Genomic DNA, 24403 nt, shown 5'->3' with positions numbered 1-24403 from the left:
TCTTCCTCCTCTATTTTGTAATTCATTTTTAGTAAGAAGCAAATAACTAACATTTTCCAGACTGAAGTTTGAGCATGATTTCTATCTGAAGACCTGATGACAAATGCATATATTTTTTAATTACTATCCACATTTTAAAATCAGGTTGGTTCATTACATGATGAAAAATGGCTCAGGAAAGACAGGCATGGCTTTTAAGCCCTTTGCTTCTGTTCCCTAACTTTTTGCAATACATAGGATCCAGGATCCAGACAGATAGGGCTCTTGGTATCTTTTATTTTCTTCAAATACTCTGTATTTAAAATACTACTCCAGTGGTTTCTGACAACTGCTTAGGGCAATTTTGCTTAGCCTAGCGGAATGTCCTGGAAACTACTGGCAATGATTTAGCTCCCAAAATTGGAACACATTTAGCAGAGACAGAAAGCCTATGAACAAATAATGGACAAATGCCAGAGTAAATAAATGCGGTTCATGAGCTGTGGTCAGAAATGTCTCTCTTTCAGTATGCAGTGCAAATCTTTTGCCAACATTTACCATAAAGTTATTACACAAAGCAGTTTTTCCTCTCAGCAAGACAAACTCAATGAAAGACTGCTTCTAGTCTAGCAGCCTACCATTAAGGCTGTGATAGCCTGTTGTGCCATGCAAAAACCTGTGTGTAGTGGGCTCATTTCAGGCTGTGCTTTTGATTTTGTTAGTTGGGCTTCTGTGTAAGAAAAAAGAGAGGAGAGTGAGCAACAGAGAGACTCCTCATGGTTCAACACTCATTCAGGAGACCACAGTGAACCACAGGGTGAATTCTAGTCCTCTCATCTCCAAAGCCCACCTCTTGGCCCAGCTGCACAAGTCCTTCTAAAGCACTTTATGAGGCTGTCATTACAGAGAGTTATTGCAGGCATCACCACTACCCAGCAGCACCACCTTCCTGGTTGAGCACCCTGTCAGTGGCTCTGAGGCAGGAAGGGGCAGATGTAAATCAGTGGAACTTTATCATTGGTGCTCTTTCTGAGGCTCCTTCACCCTGTGTTGGCGAATTATTTCAAGTATTTGCACTTCAAAGTCCCAGTTTTCTGGTGCTTACTGGCTATGGATCTAAGCGGATGGGAATTTTGCTCTATTCTCCTGTAGTCCTTGCCATCTTTGGAGGAGGTGACTGATGTCATCTTCACAGTTCTGCAGAAGAAATCAAACAGTTTGTGGAGCCTCTCTGTACCATTAGGAATCCTGACTCTAAAGCCGAGCAGCCAGAGGTGGCTGGTTTTGGCTGTTCTCCCACCAAAAAGGCCTTTCCAGCTACCAACCTCCTATGCAAGAATAGAAAGGAAAGAAGTTTGGAGGAAGGGCTTGGTCATTCTCAGGCAGTTTGGGGTTGCAGCAACACCAGGGTAAAATAGACGAGAGAACCAAAATTATATTGTTCTGCTCTGCATAGTTTTCCTTGCACAAATAGCTGGAAAGGCAGAAACAGAGACTAACCCTCCGTGTGCTGCCTATTGGTGTTAAGCCTCTGAGTACACCAGCCCAGGCACAGTGCCACATGGAACTAACATCAGCTCCATCCCTTGGCACGTGAGTGAGAGCAGCTGGCTGAAGAAGTGAACCTGAGTTTTTATTCCAAACCTTGCCCTACCTCTCCTGCCGTATACATGCAGATATATAACCACACACTGTCCCCCAACAGTGAGAGAAACATGAGAGCTAAAGTGAAAGAGGAAGACTAACAGAAACTGTTAATGGGAGCCTTGCAATTTACAACTTCATGAAATCCTTAATAAATGCTATTCTAGCAGTTTCCTGATTTTCATCACTGACAGGATCCAGGCAAACAAAGCTGAATGATTTTGGTAATGCCAGCCAGAAGCTGAGCTGAAGTTACAGGGTTAGAAACCATCCTACTTTAAAAATTTGGAATATTTCTGTACATGAAAACCTCTAAGCCCACTCAAGTGTTCTCTAACAGGGATTGAACAACTTTGGTTTATTCTAACCCCATTCCTTTAATGACCATGCAACATTCTGTGCTGTGCCCAGCAGATGTAATAATAGCGATGTCTGGTGAGCTTCTGCAAAGAGCCCTGAAATAAAAGCACCTTCCCCTCCCGCCAAGTTAAAAGAGAACAGGCTGACATGTATTGGAAATGCACGGGCAATATAATGATAGCAAATTGCTTTGAAAAGAAAGAGGTTCCACGGCACATGAAATTTCAATCCCTGTCTACAAAGCAGTGCTTCAGCTCCATCCTTTGTGTCTCCCTCCAGATCTTCTCCCTCCCTCACCCCTGTCTTTGGGAAGAGCTCTCCCTATGCTGTAGATCAAAAGCAGTGTCTTCACTACAAAGGAGAAGAGAGCCTGCTAATCCATACTGCCTCCTCACCTCAGAAAGGGGCAGACTTGTTATCCCCTTCATCACCCTTTTAAGAGCATATTGGAAAAATTCATTCCTTTTGGTCCCTCCCTATGAATTCCTCTGACTGGGACCTTCCTGTTAGTGCCTGTTTCCCCGCTCAGCCCCATCTAGACTGTGCCATGAGGCTTTTGTCACAACAGCGGTTCTTCTGAGATGGTGACAGAACATCCTCTAACACCCAGGAAAATGGGGCTTAGCCATTATTTCTAGAATATATTCAAGCCCTTTGGGAGGTTGCTATTGAAAAGGCTGGGGATGCTGATTATTGTTTTTTAGTCTGATGTCTAACAAATACAAAGATTGTCTGCTGTGCTGAGGAGGAATTGAGTTTTCAATATGCCAAGTGGGCTGCCACGGTGGGTCCAGAGCTATCAGGCATGGAGGGGGAGATCCCATTATCCCCTCATTTATCCCTCTGGACTCTTTCTTCATCCACTCTCTACTTCCTTGACCCCTGGGCAGTGTTTGCGCAATTCCAAATGCATTTTACAAAGCACTGTTTTCATTTTTGTTCAAAACTCTCCAGCTTTTTCAGCTGCATGAAAAAAACCCCAATTGCGAAATGGTGTAAATCACACTCATCCACCTTTCTGATGTGTAATGCGGTCAGAGTATCTGGACATTGTCAGGGCATTGTAGCACATATCCCAGAGTGACTTTGTTATAAGAAAGGAGTTTAATTTTTTCCTCTTTTGTAACCTTGTGAAATTTCCACATTAAGAAGCAATCACATCTTTCAAACCAGCAATGATTGTGTTTGGCATAATGGCTGCAAACCCCCAGTGTGCAGGGCTGAGCTTGTTTTCACTAAAATGAAATCAGCTTTCAAAATAAATGATCTGCAACAACATTATATTCCCCAAATCTTATAATCCTATTAACAGAGTTGATTTTTTTCTTCTTTTTTTTCTTTTCTTTTTTTTTTTCATTGCCACCAGACTGACAAGATTGGCCCTATTTCAAGGGGGAGAAACAGAAAGTCGGTTGAGGATGCAGCCAAGACATGTACTGCAAGCTGAGGACCAGCCCTGCCAGGGCCTGTGGTTAGAAGCTCTTAACAACTATTGTAAGCCCTTAAATATAATCATCTGTATTTCACCTCCACCTAATGTACTTCATGTGTAGCATGTTTATCTGTTCGTGCAGTCTTTAAAAGAGACTCAACAAACAGTCCTGTTTGCAGGAGTGAGAGGCGAGTGGCTTGCCCCAGCTATCCCCATGAATGAGACTTCTATCAGAAATGACACAGTGGTGCCAATGTGGTGAAGGGAAACATCTCCAAATTAGCCTGGGCAAAAATCTCTTTGCCAGAAGTGGAAATTACGTGGTAATATCAAGAGGCAACCTTACTTATATATAATTCCAGGTTTCTCTGCAAGTATTTATGTTGGAAGAAAGTCAGGAGGGCTCAGTCTTGTGATGCTTTTGCTGGTCCTGCCCCCTGTGCTCTTCCCGTGCAGGGGAGCAGGGCCCCCTCCTCTCGCGGGCACTGTGCACCTTGGAGACACTTCACTGTCTTAAACCCTGACTGAAAAGGCTCAAGAAGTGGTCCAGGAGGAAGAATCCTCTTGATCATGCAGAAGTTTTCCTTTTGGGAGTGGGAGGGAACACCCAGAAAGTTCTGAGCCTGTACAGAAGGAGCACGAGAGGATCACAATCCCCCTGCAACACCTCTGTGCTAATGTCTGTTTGCGGTGTCCCCCTGCAAACCCCATGTTTCTGAAGGTTGAAAGCTCCCTCAGGCATGGTGGGTCAGCAGCCTCACTCCAGGCATGATGGAGCACTGGGGTGCAGCGTTTGTGATGAAAAGAGGTCAGGCTCCTCCCGCCGCACTGGGGGTACCCAGCAAAGCTCGGGGGAAAGCTGGGGTGCCCATGCGAGTGTGCACAAGCCCGCTGAGGCTCAGACACTCACAGACACCTTTTACACAGCAAAACACTGACTGTGGAATGCAAACATGGACTTTATTTTTTGACGTTTTCGTTTTATTAGTTCAGCAGGGCAGTAGTGGTTTCCTTACGCTGCATTTCAGAAGTTGGCAAGTTCCTGTAGCTGCAACAAAGCAGGGCTCTGCATATTAGCGCCTAGCCAGATGCTGCCATTGCAATAGCAGCTGCTGCCTGCCTAAGTGCTAAGTGCTGCTGCTGCTGCTGCTCCGTCCGTTATTCACTAATTGGCTTTGCAACAGCTTTAGGTGAAATTTAAAACTAGAAAGTAAAAGCATTAGATTATAAAGTAAATAGGCACAGTCCTCCCTGTTAAAACACAGCACCTGCTTCTTGTCGCCTTGCCTCTTGCTAATGCTGGCAGCTGAAGTATGATGAATAAATCTCTGACATCAGGCCAGACCTGCTCCCACTGGAAGTCAGGGGAGATGTGCCCTGATGGTGCTGGGAACTCCTCAATTGGTATCACACAATCCCAGTTATGTAAAAACAAGTGCTGAGGTCCCTAGAATAATGATCAGGAGAGTTTTAGTTCTAGGAGAGTTTATTTTATCAGATTTCTGACTTTTAAGCCTCTAGGAGATTATATGGCTCAGCTTTGCTCAATAACAAAGAAGCTTTGAGGCTTCAGAAAATAAAACCGATACTCTGCCAGGAGATGGGATTTCAATGGGCCAAACTATCCCAAGACTTGTGGCAAAATCTTCAGGGCCACAGCATCAATAGGCCCACAAACCCATCAAAATGTTCACATCCAACTGCAATTTGGGAAGTATATGAGTTTCTTAGGAATTGCATTCAAGTTCCTGCCCTGTGGATGTAAGTGGGACTTGGTATGTAAAACTGCTGTTTGGGCAGGTAATTTCAGGACCAGACTCAAAAATTATTGAAGTCTCTTCCACTATTATAATTTTAATAACTGCAGCTAGAGGTAGGAATTTTCCATGTGAATCGCTGTTGGGCTGTTATTAGCCTTCCGATAAAAAATAAATGTACCTGTTGAGAATAGAGCCAAGCTGCATCTGTTCGCTGTATTCATACAATGCTCCTAAGGTGGTAAGTCCAGATACTAAAATTAATAATATGAATAAGGTATAGATTAGCCTACGGTTTCTCCAGTGCACTCTTCTTGGGCACCGGCTCCTTTCTGACCGAATCTTTTATTATGATGTAAAGGCAGTTTCAACAGACATCCATAGACATCTCAACAGATCTGCCCTGGACTTGCCTGAATTCCATTCACAGACCTCCTGGTGAAATCACAGTGCGTATTTGTTTGGAAATTACATCTATATAGTGCCTATTGCATAGTTTCTTTTCTTTTTACAAAAGAAATGATTCAAAAGGCTGTCTGGTTTCAGGTATTGAAAGAGTTATGAATACCAGCAATACCTAATGCTGTGTATAAAATAGAGCAGATCCCTATTCTGGCTTCTTCCCTTATTTTTAGGGTATTCAGACCACTTGGTATCTGGATCTGTCAAACACTGCCTCGCTTCTCCAGCTCCCAGAGCAAACCCTTCACTTTAATGCTGAAGGGGGCAGAGCAGGTGCAGACTGCTGGGTGCAGAATGAAGCATCTGATTAAATATCTTGCTGAACTGGACTCTTTCTGGGAAGGGCTGGATGTGAGCACTGAAGTGCCATGTTGACGGTGGACTTTCATAATCTTTTTGTTTTCAGGGCTCTTCCCCATCCAAGAGAAACGTTGTAATAACAAACAAATGTAGATAGCCAATAATTTGGGAAGGAATCTAGGTGAGATTTAGCGAGGAGTAAGGGAGATTGAGATGCACAAATCTCACTTTGAGATCGGGTAAGCTCAGATTCTCAAGCAGGGATGGTAATGTCAGTTTATATGCTAGTTTCTAGCTATCAAGATTTTACCATAAACAAGGGTAGAAAAAAGTACTGGAATAATTGTGAAAAATATACCGGCATTTTCCTTTTAAGAAATTTCAGCTTTTTTTGTTTTTTTTTTTTTAATCTGAAGAAACAGTTTTCTAAGGCAATTTACTCAGACAATAATAGAAGCATATTTATGTAGCTGAAAAGATTAGTAACTCTCTTGAGAGGAAACAACAGATTCCATCTACACATCAGGGAACTACCACAACTCGCAGCTGTAGAGCGAGAGAGTAAGATCTGCAAAAGGTCGTACCCAGAAGAGCCGCAGTGAGCCCCTGCTCACGGGGCTGTCTTTTACGGGCAGCAAACCTTGACTGCTGCACAGCACATGAACTAGAAGTCTAACGGCTGGTATTTGCACTGCAGAAGTGTTCAGTCAGCATAGCATAAACTTATAAAGTGCTCTCCAAACAGGCGGAGGGCTCGATGAAGTTTCCTCTCCAGTTGTTCCAAAGCCCCAGCCAAAAATCTCAGTGGGATTTCCCGGAGGAATTACAGATCAAGCCCAGCAGGGCTGCAGCCAAGTGCCAAAGCTGGAGGTTTTTGTATTTGCCACTCTCTTTCCCGGGCTCCTGGGGTAAACTCCTCTTGCCATGGGACTTTCACCAGCCCTGCTCAGCCACTGTCACCTTAGCCTTTGCAGTGACCTCCTCGCCCCACTTTTCTTCTGTCACTGTAGCGTTACCAGCTTTCATGGTTTGAAAAGGATCCTCTAAAGGGTATTTTTTTAAGGCTCAGTGCCTAGAGCCACTTAATTGCATGCTAATCTCAGCTTTTGTTTAAAAAGAAATGTGCTAGGCCCTCGTGATGGCAGGGAGAAGATTGCACATTTGAGCCTCTGGGACTTGTAGAAGGCAAATAAAAATATCTAGTGCATATATATTTAATTTCATGGTTTGGAGGTGAAAGACTAGCGTTCTACTGTATGGCAAGATTGGCAATAGCACACTTGGTTTCAAACCAAACCAAGGAGGCTTTTTTAACATAGTTCCAACAGGACTGACTTCTCTTCTCTTGGCCCTTGTTTATTTCTGGAGCATGATGTGCTTGTGGCTTGGCAAACAAGTGTCTCTGGACCATTGTAATACTTTATTGGTGCATATACAACTATTGGGACAACAGCTGTAAACCAGAAGTGAATTCTTATTTTCTTTTTGTTTCATACTCTGGCATGGAAGATGTTACAACCTTGGTATTTTCTGAAATGGCAACAGAAAGTTTGATGTTTCCTAGTATGAAAAATATGGGTACAGAAAATGAACACTTCCAATCAGCATCATTTTTACCTTAATGGCCCTTTCTAGGATGGATGACTTATTATGTTCCTGTGCTTGCAAGGCCACAGGTTTCTTTCTGAATCTTACTTTAAATGTAGGGGTCATATTAGGCTAAATATGATTGTCCTCAGCTAGATTTTTATCTGCTTTTTGTGGTAGGAAAACAGGCTTCCAAGAGCTCCGTCTGGAGGGCTCACTACCTTTCTGCAGCTTTCTCAGCTTACGTGGTTTTCTTTATCCCTGTTTCCAACACATGATAGTGCTTTTACATAATGACAAAAGTCAGTTTTTCATTACCAACACAGGCAGAATACCAAAGAGCATGAGAAGGTGCTGATTAGGGAGAGAGGGAGAGACTAAGGTTTTGTGCTTTGTATGGGTTCCACACTCAAGAATGACATCGTGAATCCTTCAGAGGGTTTTATACGTCACATTTCCACCCTACATTCTCAGTGCAGCTTGCCTGTGGTGTGCAGGTCCTGTGCAGTAAAGCCATACCTGTGTGAGATGGATATGCCTTAGGGCAGGAAAAAGGTTTTCTTAAGCTTTTGTCCCACCACATAAGTTGTTGCACTTCAGAGAAACCCTTAGGTATCCAGGAACACTAGGATGGGATCATGAAAGGTTCAAATGATCTAAAAGTCATTTCCCTGTGTTAGCAAGAGTGCGTGTTGTAATTTGCCATAGATACTTCGAATGCAGCCAGAAGTGACTAAACTTCATCAGCTACAGGCACATAAACATGAAAACACCCTAAACAAGAAAAAGTAACAATGTTCAAGCATCAACATTGAAAAAAACAGTGGGTATCTTCTAATGAAGAGGTACACACCAACATGGCAGACTCAGCTGGAGAGAGGACAGCTTAGCTACAGATGATGGGGATTTCTTAACAGCTCTCATGCTTGTCTTATATGCTACCCACCAACTGAGGTCCTTTCCCTGAGTGTTATCGTTTCACTCCTTTGCTAGGTGGGCAGTGTCTTGCCCTGTCACACTGATCTTGCTGTTGACTCTCTCCTGAGAGTGGAGTACTGTAGGGACACAGGTCTGGTGGGGAAGCAGCAGCCATGGAGGGAACAGAGGATGTCTGTGTATGTGACACCACCCTCTAAGGGAGATGAGCATTATGGAGACACCCTCCCTTTCACCAGAGTGGTGGGAGAAAAGCAGAGTCACTGGAAAACATTCTGAGAAATCTCAGTAAGTGGTTTCTTGGCCTCTGTGTGGGATTTTTCCACTTAAAGGTACAATTTAACACTTAAACTATGAATTGCTTGGTTCAGGAATTCCTGCCTTATGCCTTAAACATTGATGGCACTTAATAAATAAAGTGCTGCCTCCCTTCTCCACTACCCTTCTTTTTCTTTTCTTGTTGATTGCTCTGTCCCTCAATACAGATGCAGAACTCACATACCTTCACTGCAGGTAACCTCTGATCACCTCTCAATCTTCTCCCACGATAACACCTCCCTTTGAGCTCTTCATTTTCACTGCAAAATTCTGCTGTGCATGGAAAGCAACAGGATGAAAGCAGGACAACTGGAAGGAAGGTAAAACTGAAAAGGCATAGGATCAGCTGTCATGGCTTTTGTTCAGTGCTTACTTATTAAAGACCTCTGTATTTAAAATGTAGACGAAGCTGCTGCAGAATGTGCCATCTCCTGCACCTGATGACCTAAGACTGGTAAAACTAGTTGATAAAGCTCATTTAAACTTTGTACAGAGTATGTTCAGTTTTGAGTATGTTCATCAATTTTAGATTGAACTTCTTTTCGTGTAACATTTAACTGCTTGGCGTTTGTTGCTACTTCATTGAGAAATCAAGCGCAATCAGGCTCCTTTGCCTGTGACACTGACTATAAAAGGAGTTCTCTGTCCTAAAGAGCTTCATCTCTAGACACACAAGACAGCACCAGATGGAAAGGAAACAGAGGTATAAATAGATGCAGGATTTTGTCCTAGGACAAATGAGAGGACAGTAGCAGTGATGTGGTGAGAAACTAAGTCCTTTAGCACCTAAGTCAATGCACTTTCCACTAGGCTACAGTTATAACAGCAATGAGTCTTGATAACAAGGAGGTAATTTTGGTATTCATAGCAAGATTAAACAATGCACTGTGTCCAGTAGACACAACTAAGAATTCATACACACAAAGGGCACATTTGTTACAAATTCACTGAATCTTTTTGACCTTTTTCCATTTATGTCTGAATATTAACAGTAGGAAATACGCAGAACTAGGGCTTAACAAGCTAGAAGAGTTAGATTATGGATGTTACTGTGCTCCTTCAGTTTCACTGAATGGCATGCAAGGTAATTATCAGTCATTGAGTTTCCCCTCCTCAGAGACAAACCAAAGGGTCTCAATAATTGATGCAAAATCCAACAGGAAAAAGAAAAGGGAGACAGTTATTTTTTTTTTTAATTGAATTAAAAATTGAGTAACAAAAGCACAGTGCAAGCCGGCTGCTCTGAAAGGACCATGGGCCATGCAGCCCTGTAGAAGATAGGCAGCGACTCCACATGGACATGAATGAGCCTCACTGTCCAGAAGTCAGCACGAGCGCAACTTAACTCTTGGACATGACATGGAAAACTACTGTTTCCTGACCTTCTCCCCTCCTGAAGGTGAGTTAGAGAAGGACAGCAGATAGCCCTGTGGTCTGGCTTGTGGAAGAGCTGGGGTTCATTTTCAGCTTGGACAAGTCCCTTTGTATCTCAATATTTAGGTTTGTAAAAGGGACGAGTAGCTGTATCCTCTAAAGACTTTGAAGGCTGTAATGGGAAAGCCGTGCCAGGTGTACAGACTCCTATTTATATGGTCTGTTTTTGTCCAGGATAAACTCAGAGCAGAACTTTGTTTTCAAACAGCTGCCATCTAACTAAATCGCTTTTCTGCTAATAGTACTAGTTGCCTTCTTGATCAAAAGACACATTTTAAAATAAAGACTGGGTTATTTTTTTTGGGCACAAGTAAAGCTTTAGACCGTTTCCAGATGACCACTGTATAAACTGCAGTGTAAGAAAAACAGCAGCTTTTGAATGTGAAGTTTCAAAGAGCTTCTTCACAAAGGAAAGCCATCGCTGTTTGCCTGCGAGGAAACTGGAGGGGCAGGGCATAGCCACCTACCCCTGAATGCAGCTCCATTTTATGTCTTTTTCCTTTTCTTCTGGCAGGTCATTAGTCATGATGACAAAAGTATTTACCAGATAACTTGAAACAGGCAGTATTCACAACAATGGGGATGTCAAAAATTCAACAAGATTTCCAAATCAAGCATCTTTCATCTGACCCCCTTTATTTGCCCATGGTGTTTGACCAGAGCTGCCTACACTATGGGGATGTATCAGGGAAAACCTCTGCATTGGCAGACCCACCAGCTCTTCTGACATGTTTGTTTGCTCTGTAGCACACACCTGAGCACACATGCTGTAGCAGCACTAACAGCTCATGCATGGACCGAACAATGTGGGATATGTCCATGCTCAGACACAGCAGTGTGGAGATGTGGGATGAAGATGCATCTGAAATACGGCCCTTTCTCCAGAAGTAGCTGAGGCTCTTGTGAGCCTCCCATGGCACACCAAAGCATTTTGGCAGAACTTTGGAACACAGACTTGTCTCCTGCCAAGGAGATTGAGTGAGGGTTGCTATGACCATCTGAGTAGTGAAACTAAACACAAAGTAGGAGTAAAATCTGTGGAAAAATTCTCCTCTTCTGTGTCCTTTATGGATGTTTGCTCTGAGACCCTTTGTTTAGCTGCCTGTATGAACTAGCATGTAGATATCTGACTTTGAAATTTTGGCTTGAGGACCTGACTCCATCGTTTGTACCACTTGAAACACAGGCTCATGCTCTCCTTGTAGCTAGAATTAAAGCCCGTTTCCAGAAGTGTGTCCTGTTGAAGTTAGGCGTTGCAATTCTCAGTGTCTCAACATAAGATACTTTCCATGTGGAATTGGCTGAACCAACTCTAATAGTGATTACTGTATCTAACGTATTTACCATGGAAAGATTACCAGCCCACTAAGAAAAAGGATACAGTTCAAAGGCTCAGCTGGTACATGCTCAGTTTTCATTGTCTAAGTATAAATAGCTCTGAAATAAACACTTGAATCCAAATTGTGAATCTTAGTGAGGGCAGCTTCAGGATCCAAACCTAGAACTGCACAGGAATTTCATGGCTGGTCACTCTTGTGGATTGCTCTGCCCACAGACAAAAGTCACGAGAAAAAGGCAAATTTCCAGCTCCAATGCCTGCAATGGACCTTGCCAGGAAGAACAAGCTTGTGGCTGTCACAGCACAATGGAGGTCCAAAGACGTTGGCCTCCTTCCTAACATTTAGACTTTGGGAAGTTATTCTTTCCTCAAGTCAAACTGATCTTTCTTTCTGAAAATGGAAGATAATACTTCCCCAGACAGTAACAGTCTGTAGGATACTCGGTTACCTTGATAATGACTGCTGTATTAAAGCCAAGTAGAGAAAGTTGGAGCTGTTCAGCCTGGAGAAGAGAAGGCTGCGTGGAGACCTCATAGCAGCCTTCCAGTATCTGAAGGGGGCCTATAGGGATGCTGGGAAGGGACTCTTCATTAGGGACTGTAGTGATAGGACAAGGGGTAATGGGTTAAAACTTAAACAGGGGAAGTTTAGATTGGATATAAGAGGAAATTCTTTCCTGTTAGGGTGGTGAGGCACTGGAATGGGTTGCCCAGGGAAGTTGTGAATGCTCCATCCCTGCGGTGTTCAAGACCAGGTTGGACGAGCCTTGGGTGAGATGGTTTAGGGGTTTGGAACTTGGTGATCTTAAGGTCCTTTCCAACCCTAACTATTCTATAATTCTATTCTATGATTCTATGAAATAAAATCTCCAGTACAAATCTATACAGTCTTGTCTGTTTAAGCATAACTTTCTGTATCCATACTACCTACTTGAAGTTAGAACTCAACAGATAAGCCAGCCAGGGTGGTCCTAATGTGATAGTTTTGGGTTTCTGGTGGCAAAAGGTTCCTTTGCTTTTTCAGAAATAAATAAGTATTTTTCTTAATGCATTGAAAAGTAGCCACATAAAGACCAACATTCCCCAGTGTCTGCATTAAAAAAAGAGAGGTACTCATAAAACACAGACAATGGGCAGCTTTCCTGTAGTCACAAGTCAGAGTATTCAAAGCACTAACATGTTATTTGCTAAAACCAAATACCTAAATTCAGATCAGTTTTGGCTCAAGACTACTTTTATTAGTCATTGAAAACATGACACCTTGTTCATCAGCTCTCAGATGTAACTTCAAACAGGTTCAAAGTTAATCTGAATGCTGTAGGATCTCTCAATTTCTTTTGAGTTGATTTTTCTCTTACATTCAGATTCTCCTCTAATTAAGATTCACTCTTATTATATCCTCTGCTTATGCCCATGTTTTGTGACCAAGATGATTACTTATTTTTCATCTACCAAGTCAGCAGCCCCATTATAATTGCTTAGTTTATGTCAACAGCATTTGTGATCCCTAAGTGGGCTTCTATCCCAGCACTGTTCAGGCCCACAGCATTTAAACTTTTAACATCAGGCAAGGATGGAGCCATTATAGTCAGTAATGCTAAAGCACAAATAAGATTAAGGTAATAAATATCAAATATCAAAGCAGCTTCAACACAGCATATATCAGAGTTGAAGAAAGAAGGAATTCTTCTGATTCATCAGCAGCTCCAAAGAATAAAAAGCTTTTCCGACCACTTAAATGAAATATTCTGTTTGATCCCCAAATGAACTGTTTTATTTTGAAATGTAGATTTGAAAAAATGTTTTCAATTTTATTTCAAAGAAAGTTGAATGGCATCTCAAAACAAAAAGATTTTTGTAAAGAAACACTGAATCCTTGATTTTGAAAATGTCAAAAGAAAAGATATTAATTTTCAGGGAACTTCTCAGTTTTGTGTGTGAAAATAAGTTGATGAAATGGGACAGTCCTGGAAAGTTTCAGCGTTGGCAAATTTGCATTTTTCATCCATCAGAGTCCTGATGAAAAAATACTGCCCACTCTAATTAGTCCATAATTTCTTAAATCAGATGTCATTCCTTCACTTTCCCAATAACATTTATATCTTGAAGGTGAACACACAGCTTTCCTCAGGGGAAAGACAGCCCTCAGCAGGACAAACTTCTAAGTATCACTGTACTCAAATCCAGATGAGTCGCGAGCTATTGACGTTACATTGACTCCATGGAAATGATGCAACTCCAACCAGACTTTAAAATAACACCGCAGTTTTCTATCAATACCAGCTCACTGAAAATGTTTCACATTCTAAAATTAGGCAGGTAAACCATCAGCTGGTGTCACCAAAGTTTAGCTAACGTCAGTCTGGTTTCCTGTTGCCCTTATAAAACTTCATGTGTCACCAGACCTCAGTAGGACAGCAATGCAGCCTTAGACTTCTGACACTCAGTCCTCAAGTCTCAGCTCTGGGGAGCTTACAGAGGGATACAAACCCCAGTCTACTCAAGAGGTGTAAGGTGCTGCAGCATACCCACCTCATCATAGGTAATAATGCCATTAACCTCTTAACTGGGTCTAATGTAAGTAATGTACAAAAAAAAAAATAAAATCAGGATTTCCTATTTTTTGGCATTATACTGATTGCTTCTTTGAAATGAAACTCATTTTGAGGTAGGATCAGTGTTGAATTTTCCATGAGTTTGGCACTAGAGGAGCATTACATTCCTCCAGTATCTTGAAGAACGGAAAGGCACTTCCTAAGGATGGAGCATTAGATACTCCTTTACTTTCAAAGCCAAGATGAGGGAATTACTGGGGGAACAAAAAAGGTAAATAATCGGTAAATGTCATAGTTCTATGATTGGTATATAGTATTTTTCTTCTGAGACTCTCAAAGAGAGAATTGTATGTACCTCTGCTCCTCTACAGAGGCAATGCTTTCACATGCCATCCGTGTGTGAAGGTGCGGATGTCCTGCTGCAAGGTTTAAAGAAGAAATTCTGTAGCAACCACACTCGCCTTGCAGAGCAACAGGCAACAGTCTTTCAGATCTGTTTCTTTCTCTGGTTCTAAGATGGAATACTTCATCTGTAATTATTGTAACTTATTTGTATCAGAAATACCAATGTGAAGAAGATTTACAGACAGATGTTTTTATCAACTTCTTGAGGGTCAGAAATGGACCCTATACCATTGTACCCTTCGCTCCATTCCAACCCCATCTCTCATCATTCCTCCTGAAGAGATTTGGTTTGATGCTGGGCAGCCTGAGAACCACAGCTTTGCTCTATAACTTCTGAATGAGGGCAGAAAGCATGCCTAAGTATGTATGGGTTAACTGGAAGTTAGGGATAACATCCAAGTTAGCACACTATGCAGCCTATTATGGAGCTTAATCAGTGTTCAGGTCACACTCTCCTGAGATGCTTTAGATGCCCTGGAGAGCTTACACCAGGACAGAGCTGTGAATCTGAATTTTCTCAGGTTGAGAAACCTCTCTGGTGCTTAGGTCTTTGTCTTCCTGAATGAATGCTGTGCTGGTGCTATCAGCATTTCCTCCTCCTTTCTCGTCATCAGAAAGGGATGTGTGTACACCAGCCAAGTCACTCTGCGTTATTTCTAAATCAGGCACTGATACAGGAGGGTGAGCTACCATCTGAGAGATGTCCCCTCTGGCTGCCTTGGGAGAAGGATGCTGCTTTACATGTGCCTCTGTCTCTGGCAGCTCCAGCTGACCATGCGGAAGCCTTTCACAGTTGTGAGTTTGATCATTACAGTCTAACTTGGCACTGTGAATTTCACGCCTGCAGCCAGCTGCTTGAGTTTTCAGCAGAGCAGGACCAGGTTTTGTGATGCCTCTGTTGCTCTTTGGATTAAGCCTCAAGAGACTATTTCCAGGACTGAAGTTGCAGGCTGTCAATCACGCCCAGCTTCTAGGTGCATAAAAAGCGAGAAAGAAGGACACACTGAACCTCCCCAAATCCCCATGTCATCATGTGCTTTTTCATCGCTGAATATCAAAGTATTCAAAGTTAATCCTCCAACTCTTCCTGCAGGACAAACAAGTCTGAGTCAGTTGTGCACACAGAAGAGAACTTCTTCCCCTCCAAAACGGGGAGGTGTTTTATGGCAGAAACTGCTAGACTCACACATGCACATCCAGCATCCCACTGAAATCAGAGAACAATGACGGGGGCTATATATGCGTATTTTATTTCTTCTTGTCTCTTTGGCAAAAGGAGAATGGGTGGAGACAGACGCTTTGGCTCCATGTTCACCTAAAAGCTCTTTCAAACGCCCGGCACGTTGAGCAATGCAGAGGCAGAAGTTTCTGTCTTCATTTCTGCATGTTGACAGGGAGAGAGGGGAATTTTAACTGGATCAGCTTGTTTCCTGTGGTGAGGCATGGTTCGCATGGGTGTAGCAGAAGCGAGGTGGATGCACAGCCACGAACAAGGGCTGCTGTGACACAGGGAATCAGCAGCAAACTCAGCTATGTTTTCATGTGGATGAACTCCTAGCTAAGGCTCCAAATCCCAAACTGAATCCAAACCTGAGGCAGCCACATTAAAGTAGTTGAGGCTCCTGGTCTGGCTCAAACCACCCTGGGATGCACACGAGATCGCCTGCACAAGTGGAAAAGTGTGGAAGCTCCAAGCCACAAGGAAAAGGACTGTTTGGTTAGATTCCAGCCAAAACCACTTCCATACAGGGTGTGTTAATAAGGTCTGTATCATGATGTCCTGCCTGTCTCTGATTTTTTCCACTGAAGGAAGATTTGTGTTATCTTTCTCGCTTGGACTGCTTGAAGTTGACCTTCTGGTGTCCTGCTGATCTGAAGAAAAGGAAGATCAGGAAGGAGATGTGGAGTAGGGGAAGTAGAAAAAAAACTGTCCCCAAGTGAAAAGCTGCAGCACACTGCTTTCTTCTAACACTAATTTGCCAAGATGGAAATTTTCTGGAGGCAAAGGGATTACACCAGACATGAACCTGTCTTGCTGTGCTTTGTAAAAAAATTGGGTGTGTAGAGTACAGTGCCTTCAGGCACGCTCATCCTGCAAAACCTGTTCATCTCAGTAGAAAATAGGATTTACTGCCCTCAACTGCATCATGAGAGCTCTGCTCCCATGCAGGATAGTATTCGTATTATTAAAAATAATTTCTAACATTACTTTTAGATGTATACAAGTGGAAAGAAATGCTTTTTCTGCCTCAGAAAGTGCTGAAGAAAATCCTGACCACAGAGCTATGAAGCCAGAGTGCAGTGAGACTTGCTGTGCATTTGCAATGATGCAAGATGGATCTAGTTTCTTACATAAAATTCACTGCTGTGTGAGGCTCAGTATGACTATTCCTTGCAAATGGAGTATCTCCTACTGACAGCTTAAATACATCTGTATGCATCCATACATTGACACTGAAATATTGTTGGTATTTAGGACAATTTATTTTCTTCTAAATGACTGAGTTTCTCTGTCCCTTTTAATGGTGCACAAACAGCATCAATAGCAGAAGTTCCTGCTCCTGCTCTGTGATCATATTACGCTCCTCTATTCCAATCTATGCCAGATGCATCTGTAGGTTAAAAGCAACCTTTAAACTATAAATAACCTCTCCATCTCTCTTAGGACAATTCAGTTATTTGCATTTTGTTCACTCAGACACATCGTATAACATCACAGACGTAAATTCCTATGTACCACTTCAAAATTTGAATGTCTGTCAGACATACAGAACAGAACTACTGTTGCTTGGAAAACACTGTGAAAATGAATAAATCCCTAGACATGAATATCCGACCAGTTAGGCTTTAGCTGGCTTGGTCCTCAGCCCTCACACGAGGTTGCTTTGTGATGCTTTTTGTTTGTTGCTGGCTCTGAGATCATTCAGTGCACTTCCCATAGTGACTCATGGATGCATTTGCACCCAATGGGAGGAGGTGAAAGGGGAGAAGGGATGTGCGTGTGTGCGTGGGTATGTGTGCAATGCAACCTGAAGTACAAGTGCAGGTGATGAAGCAAGGCAGGCAGGCTCTCCTGCAGTCACCAAGGAGGGAAGGCAGGACACAATAGCCAATCATAGGTGTACTGGAGGAACCATTGCCTGTATGACCAAGATAGCTGCACTCTATCATGGACTGTGGGTGAGATGCTTAGGTTTATATGCTACAAACACTCCCTACCCCCCTCAAAGAGCCCTCAAAAGAGAAAAAACAACAAAGCCAGTCACAGGCACAAGCAACTTCAGCTGGTTACTTTGAGTCTTGTGCTTCTGGGGCTCTTAGGACCCTAATCATCTCCCATGCCTCGCATCCGTTTTAGCAAGCTGCCGCTCATTATGTGCTTTGCAAAAGCTGCTTCCTCTCTCAGGACACTGATGTTAACAGATGCCTTTGATATGCAGAGGTGGAGGGTTACCACGGACAAGCCAGCACAAAGCAACTTGCTCCACCCTTGGGTCACTACATGGACTCAGTCCTGGATGGGAGTAGCCCTTTTAGGGGAGGATCTGGGGCAGCAGGCTTGGAGGTGAGAGCTGGGATGCTGAACAGAGCAGTGGGTGGTGCTGAATACAAGGGCCTGGAGATGGGAATTTCATAAACTTTTAGAAGAATGTAAGAATCTGCTTTTAAATCTGTTAGTTCAGTAAGACAGAAAACAATGGCCAGATTCCAATCTTCGCTATATCGTTGCAAGTATGGATAATTATACTGATTTCAAGTAATTCTAGAGGCGATGCTGTCACACCACTAAAACTGGTGGCAAAACTCCCCATGATTCAGTGGAGCTGAGAAATCATCTTATTGAGATAAAACTGCAATGCATTTTCAAATGCTAGTGTGCCAGAGTCCAGAAACCCAGCTCTGTCCTTGCCTGCATCCCATCAGCAATTTTAACCTGAATGAGATGTCCTATGGTTGCAGCTAACTCTGGACTACTGTATGCTTTAAAGTGAGGTGGTGCTTTTGGAATTATTTGAATTGTTGTAAAATATAAGTCAGTTCAGCTCGTTCTCATATGACAGTTGGCACACAGAACAACAGGACTGGAAAGGTATTTCCAGGGCCACAGAATCTGACTCTGCTTGGTTGAGGGCGTCATCTCTAGCTCCTTCGTGAAAGGGGAACATTGAAGTGGGACAAAGCATTTGATATAAATTCCCACTGGGGACTTGTAAAATGTCATTAATATATCCGTATCTCCTTTAGCTGCTAGTTCATATGGCTTCTACAAACACAGATAGAAAAAGAGTCACACTGTTGATTTGGAGCCAACTTGCAATTGACTGTGAAATCAAATGTAAACTGTACGCAGACACTTTGGGTAAATTTGTGGCATTTGAGGGTATTTAGCTTTCTGTCAATATTTCTATTTCAAGTATTTAGATGATGGGTAGGTGAAATCATGTTACTTAAATTACAATGCATTGAACAATAACACAGCTCTGTCATCATGACTTGATCATATCTAGCGTTTAGTATGATCAAATAACAATTATTCAGATGCCACCACCTATAAAGCTTCTTGAACAATCTATAGTCAGTGAAGCTGATAACATCAGGAATAACCTAAGAACCTAAGATAAATCATGCATGTCCATAAATAGCCATGATGAAACCTTGGCTTAGTAAGCATTACCTGCGTGGTAGCAGGACAGTTGATAGCAAGCTACTTCCATATTGCCAGTAAGTGATGTGTTGAAGCATGAGCCCGTGGGGGTAGGTTCAGGTACCCACTCATAAGAGGTCCTCCCTGGCCAGCATCTCCTCTGCTCCGCTGCCAGCAGACCAGGGCGCACTATCTGCCTGTTGGAGCATGTGCAGGTGTCTTGATATTGCACATGCAACACAGCTAGTCACCCTGTACAGGGGGTTCACTGTCTCATGCTCTGTGGCCCTGCTTGTTGTCCTGAACACTGTGCAAGGCCCTGCAAATGCATGCTCAAAAGTAGTACCCCAGCATAGCCTAGCGGTAGGGGTCACATTGAGAGCTAAATTACTCAATTCCTTGCTCACCTGAATTATTAAGTGAATGGTAAGTGTCAGGTACACATGGAGAACTGTTTTACTCAGGATACAAATCCACATCCCACATTGTGCTTCACAAATGAAGGTACACATAGCTGAGTGGTGGGAAGGAGGTGTGGTGACAGGTAATATGGGATAGTATTGCAGCAGAGGCTGTAGGCTGGGGCTTGTATACATGTGATGCTACGAATGGCTGTGGCATGTGACCAGACAGCCTTCTGAACCACAGTCCTGTGACTGCATGAAAAGAAGGAACATTAATTTCTGAGGTGTAGACTTCTGCAAATGAAGATAAACTGTTCATATCTCCAGTCAGCATCAAACAGTTGCAGATGGTACAAAACTTTTCCTGTGCTCCAGTGGCAACTTCTCTACACCATACTTTCTCTTATATGCACACATGTATGTTAACATGCAGGAACAGTGTCCTTGGTGCAACACCCTCCACTCCTTTGGGCTTTCAGCTGAAACCTTTGCCTCAAGTGCAGTGACTGCTTCAAAACACATCGCCTTCCTGAAGCAGGTGACTCAGTGGAAAGGTGCTTTGGGATGCTGTTCACACTGGGGAGTGTGAATGTTAGAGAGGGCAGGGGCAAAAACAATAGGGCACTTGGCACAGCTAGTATCCTTCTTCCAACCTGCCTTCCCCTTCAGTGCTGGAGCTCAGAGGTTTTCACTAGAGGGCTAAAACCAAGGTATTTTATCCCTTTCAGAAATTACCTGGAGATGTCCATTTTGTTATCAGTGATGTTTCCAAGCAAAACTACATCTGAGTGTAAGCCTCAAGAACTACTGGACTGACCCAATGTCATTGCAGCTGAGAATCACTGATTGAACTGATCGTGTTTCAAAGTCCAGAACTGATCGTGCTTCAAAATTCTGGCTTGTTTTTGAATAGTCCCATCAATTTATTCTTATCCTATGGAAAAATGATATGCAACTGGGCTGTTACAGGCCAAATGATGCAAAAGGATTTCAGCACTGTTCTCATCACACTTTCTAGGGCTGAAGCATCCCTTGAAAAGCCCATGGGCTATTCACAGTCCCATCCTCCTACAGGATCTGCTGGGTTCACTTTGTCCCCTGCTACCTAGTGTGACATAAGGCTGTGGCTCACATCCCAAATTGAGAGGTTTGACTTAGAAAGACTACATCAGCCTCTCCACTCAGGACTTCCTCTAGCGAGCAGCACAGTCCTGTCCTGACTTGACTTCTCTGGTACTCCTGACACCAGGAAGCAATCTGCTGTGGAAACATGGGATATGTGGAAGACCAGCTTGGTCAGGGACTCATCCTCTCTTCCTGTGGGAGATGAGTGAACCTCTACCATGAGCTGGGCACTGCCAAAGCACACAGGACCATGGATCTGCTCACTCTCACCAGAGCCTCTCTCACTTCATTGTTAGGTAGGGCATCAGGTTTTCTAACTCTCTGCCACCTTACCTATGACTGTATTAATAAACAGTTATCTGTCTTGAAAGTGTTTGTACCTTTCCTGTTGGGATCCAAAAAGGAGCAGCACCTCCCAGGGCAAAACAAGGTGAAGGTGACGAAAACAGCAGAGTGAGAAGTAGTTAGGGAAGCTACAGGGTGTCCTTTCCCTAGTCTTTGGAGAAGAGATAAGGCTAGGAACAGTAAAAAAGGATGTTTGAAATTTCCGTGACGTTTGTCCTTTCTTGTGGTAAAACTTAACAAGGGTTTACAACGGTTGTTCTCGGAAAGATTTACAGTTTCCACACATTTCTGATTTATTTTGTGACTTGTGGCAGGTGTTGTCAGCTTTACAAATTGCACTAATAAATATCACAGCCGTAGGCCTCTCTGATAGTATCACATTTCCATGTGTTCCCATTCCCTCGCATCCCCCGGCAGCATGTGACATTGCCCGGGTGTGCCAGCAGTGGCTGCCTGCAGCTCCTCCGACCTCATTCTGGGAAAGCATCTGTAGCAAATATCTCAGGAGACTGCCCTCCAGGCTTACGACTTCATTACTGCTGCTGGTACAGCTCCAGTGATAGTAGCAGGGGCTACTACTGGTAGCAGGAGTCTGTGTTGCTGCGGGCTGTCCCTGGTTCATGCGAGGTGACACAGGAGCAGGAAGGGTGAATACCTGTTTACACAAAGCTCCCTCACCGCTGCAGAGGCACCTGACGCCACAGCCATGCCGTGATGCAGGGAAGGAAAAAAATGTTGGTTGGAGGTTCTCGGAGGCTGCTCTACAGGCACAGGGCTGGCTGGCAGCAGGAAGGAATGGACCTGTGTTCCAGGCACTACCTGAGGTGCAAGCCCTGAAGCCTGGCCCACAGGGTGTTCCCAGAGTGCTTGGGATGGGAGGCCAAGTGCCCGAGTGTGGCCCTAGACTCTTACCCATGGAGTCCAGACAGGTGGGATATAAAAATCTCCAGCAGCACCAAGCTTGGCTTTTCCCTGAGCTCTTACCTGGTGAGCCTGGGACAGAAGGTGCAAGGGCCAGAGCAGATGCTCACCCTGCTGGGTCCTCCATGGCAGCAAGCTGCTTCCAAACCAGAAACCTCTGCAAACCATGGCATCCCTCCTCACGTCCTTGCGCATGCAAATTGGTCGTCTTTTCTGCTTCACTTCCTTTTTTAGACACCTATCAAAGTAAGGGGTATCTGTGTTCCCCTACAGCTCTTCCTAATGACTGAAATGAAGGCTGAGGTTTCGCTAACTTTTTACAGAGCCTGTGTCTTCTCACTGTGTGGGGATCACATTTTGAGAGTGATGTGTATCATGGCCCCGATTATTTACAGTCATTGCCTCATTATTTTCATGCGCGTCTGAATTTGTGGGCTCATTATAAGCACACACACACAGACAGAAACCACTTTGGCCCATTCCCAGAGATAAAGTAACCTGAAACAAGCATTACCAGCATGCTCAAAGGTTTGCATTACCATTTATCTGATAATCTTTAAAGCAAAATGGTTTAATATGCCTTCAAATGAAAATACAGAGCACCATAACAAGGGCTTCCATGCTGAAGGCAACCAAATCATAACACATGAAAGTCTTTTCTAGTATAAGTTACACCCCCTCTGGGTGCCCATCTAAAGCTTCAGAAACCACAGCCCTCCTCTGCATGGACTCTGACACACCGCACGGCATTTCTCATCCCAAAATAGGTGGCAATCCTCCCACCTTGCCATGGTCCTGCCTCTCTTTCCCACTGGTTGCATTTGAATGGTGATAGTTTTTTGACTGCATCATTGATAGAGCTCCTGTACAGTCCCATGAGGAAGGTGCATCCATGTGGATTGCCTCTGGATGCTATCTTCAATTTTAAAGGGTAAATCCTCCAGGTTTCCATGCAGCATTGTCCACGCAGGAAGGTCCATTTCCTTCTCTCACCTGCCCTTCTTCCAGTGCTAGGACACACATGTTTTGATGGCTATGAAGGTACATCCCCCCGCCTCTGGTTTTGATTTCAGCTTTCTACTTGAAGTGTCCTCTTTGCCTCAGGGAACTAAACAGCTCCTGAATGTATCCAGCTCCCCATCTGGAACTGCCAGGGCAGAGATGCTGTTGTTGCTCCAGCACAACCAGAATGTTCCTGGTGGTCACTGCTGCAAGGAGAGGTTAGTTGGAAAACACTGCCCAGGCTGCAATGGGTTGGGTAACTGCTTGGGAAAAGGTTACAGAATATAGTGATAAAACCACCTCCACGGTGTCTATGCTGTAACCTCACGACTGCAAAGCTGTACTCATGGTAAATACAGGTTCAGGGTGCCCTTGGAGGATTTGGGTCTAGAAATACTGACAATGACAGAAGAGAAAGTCCTCCCAAAGTTTAACTTTGTAGTATCCAATTTTTAATCCATAAAACCTATGTTTAATATCTCACATCGAGGCGAAAGGAATTTGCCTTATGCCCAGTATTTGGAAATGTCAGGACAACTCAATCTCCTGACAGTGCTGTGACCCTTTGAAATAATTTTGTGGTCAGGGTTTGCTTCTACATCTAAAATTAACTTCAAAGCAATTTCCCCCCTTTTTTAAAGAACCCAGGCTTCTGGTTCATAAACAAATAAAAGAAGGCAAAGTAAAGGAGATCAGATCTTAGCATTTCCCAAGCAAAGGAGATTAAGAAGTTTTTTAAAACTGCCTTATGATCCATGGATTCATGGCCTTCCCTTGATCTCTGTGTGCACAAGAATGAAAAATGTTGTATCTGTTTGGAAAGACCCTTTTTTAGGCTGTGAGATTCTTTTAAAATCTTAAGCCCTCTTCAGAAGGCAGACCCCACCTTTCCTTTCTTGGGTCAGACTTAATGTGCTATTAGCACTTAATACACAGTGCCAGGGATTCCGGACCTATGTTTTCATCTTTCAGCGAAGGATCATTACCATATATCTGTATAAATTCCATATTTCCCAGCCATGAAATCCAAGATCTGTATAAATAATGGTGACACTATAAATTATGCTCTTTTATTTTCCCTCACATGCACTGATGTAAACAAACACAATTGCTATCACACTGTTTTGACTCATTAAATGATAAATATTTTCATCTGGAGATGGCACTGATATGTAATGGTGCGATTCGAGCCTGTGGACTCTTGTACCAGGATGGATGAATTACAGTATTCAAAAAAGAAAAGGAAAGTAAAGGACTTTTTTTCTCATTTGTGATACCACAAAATCCCTTCAATAATCTGCCCTTTGATTCCAGTGGTGGGCTAAGACTGAGGAATGATTCAAACCAGGAGTCCACTGGTTTGGGCCAGAAGGATTCCTGTCTCTCAGAGGTGTTTTTTGCCCCTGTCAGGCATATTGGGAATAATTCTGCTTCCTCTTTGTTGGATCTGCTT

This window comes from Pezoporus flaviventris, unplaced genomic scaffold, assembly GCF_033815535.1.
Source record: "Pezoporus flaviventris isolate CSIRO_AGI_PZ_B2104156 unplaced genomic scaffold, CSIRO_AGI_Pfla_v1 ptg000047l, whole genome shotgun sequence".
Lineage (NCBI taxonomy): Eukaryota > Metazoa > Chordata > Aves > Psittaciformes > Psittacidae > Pezoporus > Pezoporus flaviventris.
The sequence above is the reverse complement of the archived record's forward strand: the minus strand, read 5'-3'. Positions refer to the sequence as shown.